At 42.9% G+C, this 12084-nt stretch overlaps 1 protein-coding gene across 1 annotated transcript in view; it reads left to right on the plus strand.

Annotated features, from left to right (window-relative positions):
* raph1b (Ras association (RalGDS/AF-6) and pleckstrin homology domains 1b) overlaps positions 1 to 12084 on the plus strand; it is a 43745-nt gene that overhangs the window by 2184 nt on the left and 29477 nt on the right. The window contains 1 exon segment of the mRNA XM_025902814.1: positions 11329 to 11397. The gene's annotated coding sequence lies outside the window, so the exon portion shown is untranslated.

Consider the following 12084-nt stretch of genomic DNA (forward strand, 5'->3'; position numbering starts at 1 on the left):
GGAAGTATTCTAACACAATGGCTTGTGTCAAGAGAAGAATAATGCAGACTTTCATGTTGTACTATGAGATGGTAAACTTGCTTCCAAAGCCACAGCGTATTGGCAGCATGGCATACTGCTTAGTAATAAAAAAAATAAAATAAAAAAAAACACCAGTTGTGGATTAAATTTCCAGCCATGTTTGAAGGTACTGTGTCATTTTACTATCCTTGTTTTAAAGCATTTTTTTTCTTTAACTGCAGTGCAGGCTTTCTTTTTGGAGAAAAACAGGACATAGTGAGAGAAGGTTATATTTTAGAAAAACCATCAGCTTCCAACAAAAATATAGAACATAAAACACGTTTTCTTATTGGTCCATGCTGTCTTGTTTTGCCAAAGATGAAGGGGAAAAAAACCCCTCTTATGTCTTCCCCTCCTGTCCCTCTGCTGCTTTCCAGCCTTTTTTTATGCTTGATTTCCCCAGGATATAGTTGATTAGATGGGAATAACAGTTGTCAAAGAAAATTCAGGCTTGAGGATTGATCTCCAGAGACGGGAAAGTTTTGAAAGCTATTCTTGGCGTGTGTGTGTGTGTTACCATCTCTTGGATGCTGGTCCATCTGTCTGTCAGCACTTTTCTGGCTCTGTCGTGCAAGCTGCGACTCATCCATCCATCCACCCGTGTCCCCGAGCAGGAAACTTCCCTGCACGAAAGCTCAAAGATGGTGTAAGTTTACCCAGGTTGTGTTACAGCCGCAGGTGTAAGTGGGTAATGGAGGGTCGGGCGGGGGGGATGCCACTTCAAACGTAGCTTTCAGCTGACCCTGATGGAGAGCTGGAGGGGAAGACTGTAACCCGATGAAACCACGCCAGTAAGAGGCACCACTGCTCGGGTTGGACAGCCCAGAGTAAACTTGAAAAGGCCACCAGCTGCATCGGAGACTTGCCCGATGATGCCAGCAGGATGCCTTGTTGTGGGTGTGTTGCGTTTGAGTGAATACGCAGAAGGAGAAAGTGTGTAGGTCTCATTCCACTTGGGTGTGTCCCCCCTCCTTGTTGCAGGCACGTGGGCTTAGCCTCTATAGGGCCTTGTTCTGGTAACATTTTGCTGACCTTTGGTGACAGCTGCCCCTTCCATTTGCAGACAAAGACAAATGGCTAGCCAGCCTGTCTGCAGCCTGCAAACACTCTGCTGTTCCAGATAGGAAGAGGCTGTGCCTGTTAGCCTTTATATAAATGCAGAGACTTGTGTCAGTGCTTTCTATGGCTGGAAATCAACTGAGATTCTGATCATCTTTTCTTTTGTGACGATTGTTTTTTATTCTCTTACATGGAAATTGATTACAAGGCTTTGCATGCTTTAAAACAAACATAGACTCTTACTACCTCAAACCTCAGCACTCAGCTGTTGTAACCTACCTGTGCTAAAGCAGCACATAGACAATGCAGCCTGCTCCCTGTATGCTGTACTACTGATTGGAGTAGGCAGAAGGAGGGCATCAGCCTCTCCTCCTGATCTCCTCTCGGGCTGTGCGTGGTCTTGGTCCTCGTTCGGCAGCTCAAGTGCACAGAAAAAATACACAGCTATAATTGACCTACAATCGTATCTCTTTGCCATGTTAGGTCTTATCTGTGCTAATGGGTGAGTGCAGTATCACGAGTATGCATTTTTAGTACGGGTCAGTTCTGGTGGGATTTCAGCTCTTAAAGGAAAAGCCCACTCTGAGGCGCTGAAACTCATGCCATATTCCATCAAAACAAAGCAACAGCTTGATTTATCTAAACCAAACTTGGTATTTGAACTGACAATGCCTTTTCTGAGGAAACACTTAGACCCCTTCACTTATTGAAGTGGGAGGGGGGCTTCAGTAAGTCATGATGTGTTTTGCTTTGTAACTGTCGATGTGTTTGGCAAGACTGTGGCTGTTGCTGAGGCCAAAGCATGTCAGCGTGTGATGTTGATGAGTTTGTTGTAAATCCTGCATCAGATCTTTTTTCTCAAATGTTTTTTTTAATCTATGTGGCAGATTTTAGATTTTTGAAACCATTGTTATTTATAGCCAAGCGGGCAAAAAGGGTAAGTTTCCTGGGTTTGTTAAAAACAAAAATTGCATTATTCGATAAGCGGGCAGATGCTTAATAATCAGATCAGGTTGCCACCTTTTGTTGTTTCAAAGGGCAAGTCACTGAGACCATGCTACTCTGGTTAGTCTATATAACTACTTAGTCTTTACAATACAATACAATACAATTTTATTTATATAGCACATTTAAAAACCACAGGCATGCCAAAGTGCTTCACAGAATGAGTTAAGAGCAATAATAAATACAAATATAAAGCATAAAATACAAAATACACATAAAATATACTAACAGGCAGGTGACATAACTAACCAATAATACACCAGGCATAGTAGACACAACCCAAAAGGCTGAAGGTTAAAACATTATAATCATTAACAAGTAATAAAAATAAGTTCCAAATACACTAAGGATGTGGGCTCTAAGAGCTGGGGAAGGCAAGGCTAAACAGATAAGTTTTTAATCGAGATTTAAAAGATTGAATTGAATCAGACGCCCGAATAGCTAGGGGGAGGTTATTCCAGAGGTAGGGTGCGACAGCGGCGAATGCGCGGCCACCTCTGGTCTTGAGCCGAGATCTCGGTTGCACCAGGAGCATTTGGCCTGCTGATCTAAGCGCTCTCCCAGGGATATAAAAACTGAGGAGATCCGTAAGATAGCTGGGCGCGGTGTTGTTTATGATTTTAAAAGTGAGCAATAAAATTTTAAAATCAATACGAAATTTAATAGGGAGCCAGTGCAGGTCGGAAAGAACTGGAGTAATAGACTCAAACCTGCCAGTTCCAGTTAAGAGACGCGCAGCCGCATTTTGAACAAGCTGCAGTTTATGAATAAGGGCAGAATGGAGACCAGTATAAAGGGAATTACAATAATCTAACCTCGATGTAACAAAGGCATGGATAAGTTTCTCCAGGTCCTTACGTGGTATGTAGGGCTTGGCCTTAGAGATTAGACGTAGTTGATTGAAACTCGATTTAACTACGGAGGACACATGTTTGTCCAACTTGAAGGAACTGTCCAAGACAACACCCAGGTCCCTCACAGTGTCAGAAAGGGAGTCAGCAAAGGGCCCAAAAATACCAGTTGATTTAAGGTCACAGAGCCTCTTTCCTGACCTATTTCCGATATTTCATCTGCTCTGCTATGATACATGTTTAGCCTTTTGTATCCTTCAGTCATTAATTGACTCTTTGTTGTTGCCTCTTTTACTGTACAATTTGTTTAAGCAGCTTATGCAGCTATTAATCACTATGACTTTGACAATGGCAGGTGGCTGATTCTCACAGCTGGGTGGCTGGTGACGACCCCCCCTCCCCTCTTAACTGTACTGCAGATGGTTTATTTTGCTGCTTTGTTAACTTTACATTGCATTGTGTAATGGAGGGGGAGGGGGAGGGGGTCATTTGGGGTGGAGATTGTTTGATATTTTTCACATTCTGCAACCGATTGCAACTTTTGGTGATTAAATGGTCGTCCAGAGCTTGAGGGTGTTGTACACATGTATTGCTGTATTATCAGAAACAAATTGCTTGTAATTGCCAACTTGACACCATTCAATGACAGACTGATATCAGATCCATCTTATGGCAACATTTATGGCAGGTTTTAGTGAGAGAAATTAATCTTATTGATTTAAACAGATATTGACAAAGTTTAACTTTGAGCACATGACTTGCAGTTTAAAAAAGATAATAAATCACAATATATCTTGCTGCAATACTCTATGCAAAATGCTATCACAAATATATTGTATCGGGAGTGAAGTAGTGGGATAATATCGTGTCGTATGGTGATTCCCACGGCCACAACAGTCACGGGACTGTTTGATAGATGAGATGGCTGGTCTGTGTGGATGGACGGCCTTTAGAAGTTCATAATGCCTCTTAGACAAGAAGCAACAACAAAGCGGGAGTAGTATGAATACTGAGCAAAGTGCAGACTTGGAGTGACGTATGATCTGTCTGCCCTAAAAATTACGTATGGAAGGAGAAGGTGGATTTATTTCCTACTCCGTGAATTGCTTTCACATGCACTATTTTGCAAGTGAATTAAATTAAACGGTCAAATCTTTTAGCAGCAGCCCCCGGCCATGATTTCTAGCCTGGGATAAACATCAGCAGAGCCATTCAGTGTTTCCTCTCTGCTCCCCATCTGATCAGAGTTCACTCGGTTCTCATGAAGCCGTGACAGCAGCGTGCGTGTCCTCGTGGTCACGTGCATGCAGGCTTGATGTGTTTGTTTGCATTCTGGCTGATAACTGTTCAGCATAGATGTGGTTTGAGAGGTTTGAAGCGTCGCACGCAAATGCAAACAAATTTCAGCTGCACTGTGTCCCTTCACCCAGCTGTGAAATGCCTTCCTTTTGGGCCTGAAATGTTTAGATTACCTCTGTTTGGAGGAGCGCATGCCTGCTTGTACAGTTGCTTTCTAAGCATCGACCTCCCGGTTACATACCAGGGAAATCCACTGAGGATCTGGGTTTATTTACCACTTGGAAAACACTAACAATAGTGGCATTATAAGACTGTCAGAGAAAACCAAGGATGTAGTTACAGCAGATACAGTGTTCTTTCTTGGAGTCTCCTTTGGGAGGTAAAGGATGGCATCGCATTGTGATGGAGTGTCAGATTTGTGTGTATGATTACAGTGGCAGTTGTGGTATGTCTGAAGCATTGGAATAAAACAAAGTCTTGCTGCAAATAGAAAATATATTCCAAACCCAGGCATGCACGCGATTTAATTTGTCATCCACTTGAGCTCCAAATAGTATTCTGCTTCAAACACACACTGTTAAAATCTGATAAGCTGGTTTCATATTAAAAGAACATGCAAACTCGTTGCCTCAAAATTATTAAATAACAGCAACACCGCACACACAAGGGAGAAGGGAGACAGACAGGCGGACAGTCGAGATCTTGTTGATAATGATATTTTAGCATAAAAGAATGTACTTTGCATTTACCAGGGGGCATGCACCAAATAACATTTAACTTTATTTAAATACAGCCCTGAATCCTTTAAATATCTTAATTGAATTGAAGTTTATTTATAGACCACTTTTCACAGACATGTACTCACAGAGTGCTGTAGAATTAAAATAATAATTTAGGAATAATAACATTAAAATGTAACAGAAAATCAGAATACAGTTGATAACAATAAAAAAAACTTAAACGCATATGGATTGATATCAGATGAGCAAGTAAAACAGTATCTGAGCTTTGTGACACTGCGTGTTATCCTGCTAGAAGCAGCTGTTAGAAGATGAATGCACTGTGGTAATAAAGGGATGGACTTGGTCAGCAGCAACACTCAGATAGGTTATGATGCTTAAATGATGGTCAGCTGCTATAGGCCCCCAAAATGTGTGAAAAAAATATCCCCTACACCAATATACTGTCACCTTCAGCCTGAACTGTTGATACAAGGCAGGATGGATCCGTTGTTTATGCCAAATTGTGACCCTATCGTCCAAGTGTCTCTGTAGAAATCAACTCATCATACCAGGCGACGTTTTATTTCATTGTCCAGTTTTGGTGAGCCTGTGTAAACTGTAGTCTCAGTTTCCTGCTCTTAGCTGACAGGAGTGGCACCCAGTGTGCTCTTCTGTTGCTCTTCTGCTTACCTTGGTTCTAGCAACTGGTTTTTTGGACCTCTGACATAAATTTTCAGCCAGAGAACTGGCACTCACTGGGTATTTGTTTTTGGTTTTTTTCTGACCATCCTTTGTGAATGCTAGAGATAGCTGTGTGGGGAAATTCCCAGTAGATCAGCAGCTTATGAAATATTCAGACTAGCCTGTCTGGCATCAACTACTATGGTCAAACCCAGTTAAATTACCTTTCTTCCTCATTCTGTTGCAGAGTTTTAACTTCAGCAGGCCATCTTCACCATGTCCACATGCCTAAATGCATTCAGCTGCTACCATGTGATTGGCTAATTAGCTATTTGCATTAACAAGCAGTTGAACAGGTTTACCTGACAAAGTGGCTGCGTAGACTTGGAAAGTATCACTATGAATAGCTTAATTAGTTTTTAGAAAGTTTTGCAATATTTACATTTGGTGTTAAGAGACCATGAACTCAGGTTTTCTTCTGTTCCTGTGAGCCATACACCGCACGAGTACAAGAACAATGGGTTTATAATAATTGTGAACATTTGGTGGCCTGTTGCTAAGCTGAACTCTCACAAACACTAAAACCGCAGTACAAATCCTGAGAAATCAAAGTCTAAACACAACATAAATAACATCATGATTACAACACTGCTAAATTATAATATTAAAGTTAAACATTAACAGACTCGCAACTCTCTGCCCTTGCAGAAGAGTTCTGTACAGTCAGGCAAAAGTTATTAAACAAAACATGTAGTTACAGCTAAGCTGCTCAGTTTGTGGGTAAAAAGTTCACATAGGCATAAGTTAAGTGGAACCCACTAGTTTATATTAAGTAAGGATATTGTTTGCATTTAGAGTGTACATACAGTAAAAGCAGAAACAGATGCACCCCTACATTATTGAAATGCTCCAACTCTTTCAAGTGTTTCTGTTCAAGCCGCAAACGAGCAGCGCAGCAAAAACTGGGGCTAAAAAGTCCTGCTTTACCATTAAATATGCACTGTAGCCTACTTTCCCTTCTCAGATGTTGTAGCTACACCCTCCTCCGTAATCATGAAAGTTACCCCAGCTCATGTCTTTTTAGAAAGTAACTACTTTCTGCAAGTGGTACTTACAAAAGGACTGGAAAGCAGCCTGTCCTTGTCTCATTGCCACAGGGCTCACCACACATCCCCGTGACACTTACTTCACAATTATACAGGCTGCCAAAAAGACTTTGGGAAGTCAAAGAAACACCTGCGAGGAAGAGAGTTGAAGGAGAGAAGTAGCATATGGAGGAAGAAGACAGATGAGAGGGGTTCATGAGAACCTATAAAATATTGTTCAGTGGAGCTGATGTCATATGAAATACAACAGCCTGGAAACACTGAGGTCAGTCTTCCTATCCTCGCGTCCTTTGCCAATGTCTGGAAGTCACTTTTTCACAACGCTTGGCTTCAGTTTCTGCATTACTGTACCGACTGATCTTGGCAGGCTGCTCCATTTTTTCCCCTCTTTTTTTGTGCGTGTTAACATCAGGGTTCATGTAGGACACTGAAGGAATCTAGAGTTTCAGTCAGTAACTGCAGTGACCTACAACTACAGCGCAGTGAGTGAAAACAGCCGTGCTCTGTGCGGCAGAAGTGGATTGACACATTTTTCTGAGAGAATCCCCGGACAGTTAGTCAAACCTACAGGCTTAATCTCACAAAATAACGTGTGTGTGTGTGGGTGCTTGTGTGACTGCCTCTTGCCAAATCTCATTGACTAATACCCCGGCAGCTCAGCAAGGGAGCGCAAGCTGCATCTCTGGGTTAAGTTTGTGGCTGAGTAGCTTGCTAATCTCTCTCTGCTTCGTTGATCTTCACTCTCTAGAGAGTCCTGATTATTTTGACCCACGTGCCACACAGTCAACCATACTCGGTGTATGAGTCGAGAGCTGCCCCTGAGATTGTCACCGCGACATGCATTTGGGGTGACAGGGAGGGTCACTGTCATGTTTGATTTGTCAGCTTCACCCCTCACTGCTTTTTGGTGATCCCCATCAAGAGATTATTCAGATGAAATGGTGTAAATAAGAAGTGAGATTTCAGGCTTTAAGCTGATCAGCTGTGATCAAGCTGTGCTAATGATGAAGTCTGAGAGCTCGACACACGGATTTGTTTGCACTTAAATGACAAGTGTGCAAAAACGCTTTGAAACAAAGGACTATTTTGATCCAGCTGTGCGCTAACACAAGAGGCATTTCATCATGTAATTCTGTATGTGTGTGTGTGTGTTACATTACATTTGCCAATAAACCCTGTCGGCAGCTAGCCAGCCGGTGGGACCTCCATCAGATCCCAGTGGCCATCGTGGGAACATTCCTGACGCAGCGTTATTCCATAATTCCCACCATGTGTGGTTTTTCCAGAGCCCAGTGCTCACTGCATGGGCCGTGGAGAATCCCACAGAGGAGAGGAGATCAGCTCCTTGTAATTGCAACCAGACTTGGCTGTGTGTGAGTGGGTATTGCTGAAGAAGCCTGTGAGTGATAGTAACCACTGGGAAACCTGCTAAGCAGGGCAGGTTGTGTTTCTAGCTTCAGTAGAGTCTTGGTGCCATAATTTGAATAAGGATTTAGCTGTTTAAATAGAAAAGGTAAAATTAGGGACCCACATGGGTAGTATTTTAATATTAGAAAGCAGTCTTCCCAGCGCCCTGTACTGAGAGTAAAAGGGTGATATGAATAGAGTTTTGAAGGTAGTAAGAAGGTAATTTGAGGGGTTTTTTTTTCTTTCCCAGCCTCAGCTGACATAAAAGTAGTAATTTTAGTCCTGACCCACTGAAGAGGTCATGCAAGAAGGAAAGCAGCTACTTCTCAGAATTGCACTTGACTTGGTATAAATGCAATGCATTGATCATTACTAATGCCTTCCCGGTGAGAATCAGCATTGGATCGAACCATAAAGGCAGCTGATTGATTGTTCATCTCCCTTACAAAAACACTCGGTGTCCTTATCTTGTTTTGAGAGCAGATGAAGGTGTGTATCTGTTCTGTGTCGCAACAGTTACATTTTATACAGTAAATCCATTTTCCAGAAAATAGCTTGTCATCCAACCCACACGAATGAGTCTAATGCTTTTTAAAAAAACAAAAAAAACCCCAATTAATTTCTAGTTTGTATTGTGTCACCTTGACATTTTGTTTGTGAAGCTGAGATTAGGTGAGCTGATAGGTCAGCGTGTGATTATATACCACTACAACCAGAGCAAGTGGGGCCTGACTAGTGAGACACGCAGCAAATTCTGGATACCAGTGCCATGTATTAATCTTATGTTAAAGTTATTGTTTGTAATGTTTTTACACTGGATAGGTTGCTGCTGTCAGTGTAATAGTGTTATTTTGTCAACACCATTCGGCTGTTTAAATATGACACAAGTTTGGATATAGTCCTCCAAAACTTTGAACAGCCTGCTTCAGTTGTCTTTGTGCGTCAAAGTTTGTGTGTCAGAGTCAGATTGTTGCTCATGCTGGAGTCACAGATTGTGGATTTGATATAGTTACCAAGAAGCGTAGTGCACATGTGTCATGCATTTACCCCTGCCCTCTAACTCATTCGCCCGCTTGCTCATTTCACCTACAACAATCCGAGTCTTTATTTCCTGCTGTGACATCATCACTCCATGCTCTCCAACTGCCCTGCCCTTCTTCCCACTTCCTGGCCCAACAGGAAATGAGCCGCCCCAGAGGAGTGCTGCTAATCGGGGAAGTGTGGGTGGACAAGGACACACCTGTGTCCACTACACTGGACTCTGTTTCCCCCCTCAGTCTGTTGTTGAATGGGGCACCAAAGTAAAGCACATAAAAAATAATGAAAGAAAAAAAATCTGCTGATGTTGTTGACAGCGAGACACAGAGCACCTTTTTTGGGGCAGTTGTGTGTTTTTGTAGTGCCTGGTTAACAACTTGAGTTTCCAGTCAAAGGAAGACAGTGTTGCTTGGTAGTTACTAGTATGTTTGTTAGGGGTTTCTTCGTTTGCTTTTTTTAATACACTGGCTCCATAAACGCACACTTAACTGACCATTTTATACCTCTCATAGCAACATCTGTTTAAATGCGTGGTTCAACTCTACTACAACACTGTCTGTTCACATCCAAAAGACCCTCCTCTTCCTCCTCCATACAGTGCCTCTCCATCATAACTCGGTCATGTTTGTCTGTGCATGTGACGCAGGCCTGCCTTTGTTTTCAGCCGTGGAGCAGCTGCCCCACCGGCCGCTGCGCTGTTGTGACTGAAACAACTGTGTGTCCCCCTGCAGCTGCACAGGCCCGTGTGTCACTGCTGCACCTGTTCAATGGCCCTGTGTTGACTGAGTGATATCACATGTCGACTGTGTGCAAATTACACAGAAATGGTGGGGGGAGGGTGATCTGTAATTTGAGCAGGCAATTTTTTTTTTTTTTTTTATTGTTTGTTTTTTTTGTTTTGTTTTTTAAGATGCAGGTGTCGGTAATGCCGTGCATGTGCACAAACGTGAGATCTTTCATCCCCTTTAACACTCTTCCCTCGTTACATGAAGTCTGTCTGCTGTGAAAACACACACACACAGTTACACAGGCCAGGTTTTTTCTTATTTCTTTTTTTGCTCCCGGGAGGGGCCACATGCTGTGGCTCAACAACAGTTGGTGCGTAGAAAAACGAAGGAACAGCTGAGACCAGCAAGAATAGCCATAACATCAGCTGCCAGCCTCTCTCTCTCTCTCTCTCACACACTCACACACTCTCACACACACACACACACACACTCACACTCACACACACACTCACACTCACACACACACACACACACACACACACACACACACACACACACACACACACACACACACAGAGTAAATGCACACCAATATATAGCATTTATATTTCCTGTCTTGCTCAGCATGTTCTAACCTGATACTTCCATTATTTTTCATTGTCAGATTATGATTCAACATCTAGATTGATTTTTAGATCTTAAAAAAGCGGAAAAAATGGGCTGGTGTGACTCAGCGGTGTTGCGAATGAAATGGTTAAAGCCTAGTCAGCGTTATCGCCGGTGACTGGTGAGTCACAGTCGGTGCACACCTAAGAGTTTTGACAAGGTTTCTACTCTGACTCATGCTGTGAAATGATTAGCCTGTGGCGGTTAGACATGCTTATTAGGTTTTAGCTGCACGCGTGCGTTCATGCGTGTGCTGGCGGGAAATGCTTTGTAGTAAAATGAAGAAGGCCTCCACAGCTCAAATGTCACATTGTTAATCTCGCTGTAATGATGGAGAGAGTTTATAATGGAGAGCGAACCGGACTTGATTGCTTTCAGAGCTTTATGATAAGTGTCTCTCTGGCCACGCGCGTCGTTTAAGTCTGTGCTTGGTTAAATCGCTCTCTCTCGAGCACCCTCCGTAGTTAATCCCCTGCATTCTTGTGACAGTGAAATCAGCCTGCTCGCCTCCAGCTGCTGGCAGCCTTGCCTCTCGATCCTCCTGCAGCGCAGTGAGAGCAATAGGAGGCGATCCACAATTTGGGGTTTCACTGACTAATAGCTTTCGATGAGGTGACCAAAAGCGGGGATTGTATTTTGCCATCGCAACTTAAAATAGGCACTAAATCATATCTAATGGATTTTCTTCTTCTCTTTGTTTCCACAGCCCCAGAGTGAAGTGGCAGTGTCATCTGACCTTTAACCTCAATAGAAAGAAGGAAAAGCCACTTCAGAGGTAAGACTTCCTGTAAAGCAGAGTGACTACTTTTTGTGGGTTATAAACTCTTGAGTGTAGGAAAAAGGAAAAACTGTTATTGACGCTGCTGCCAGTAAGCTTTGCAAAACCTCTTTGCACACATCACACATGCAGATTGTTGTTTTTTGTGTTGGTGTAGCAGGCTCAAAGAGAAGTTCTATTTAAGGTGGTTTCAAATGCCTGTTTTATTGCAGAGCCCCTGACATGCATGTCTGGTGCACCATGTGCTCAAACCATCATATCGCCTGTCGTGTCACTGGTTTACAGTTTTTTCTAAGTTAACAGTGTGGATCCATGTTTATTTCGCAAAGCTGGAGCAAGTGGGGGTGCCCCTCCTCGAAGCCTTGATTCAGAGGACCTTGAAAATCAAAGCCAAATCAAAGAGAAGTAAAGCCTCGGAGGATCTTGTCAGGGGAGAGTCTTCCTCGCCGAAGGAGATAATTCCCGATTTAAGTGGAACCATGTGAGTCGAGCCGCGGCTGGGGTCTGTAGTAAGAGATGCTCCTCACAGTGAGCCTTTATTTCTCTCACTGTCGCAGAACTGTGTTGAATTTGCAATCTGTGGTCTCAAAAGTTTCCACTTTAATTTACACTGAGGATGTTGACTTTACTCTCCCACCCCCTACCCCCACAGATCAAGTACTGTACTTATTTTCTGAAAAGTTG

The sequence above is a fragment of the Oreochromis niloticus genome, linkage group LG23 (assembly GCF_001858045.2).
Source record: "Oreochromis niloticus isolate F11D_XX linkage group LG23, O_niloticus_UMD_NMBU, whole genome shotgun sequence".
Taxonomy (NCBI): Eukaryota; Metazoa; Chordata; class Actinopteri; order Cichliformes; family Cichlidae; genus Oreochromis; species Oreochromis niloticus.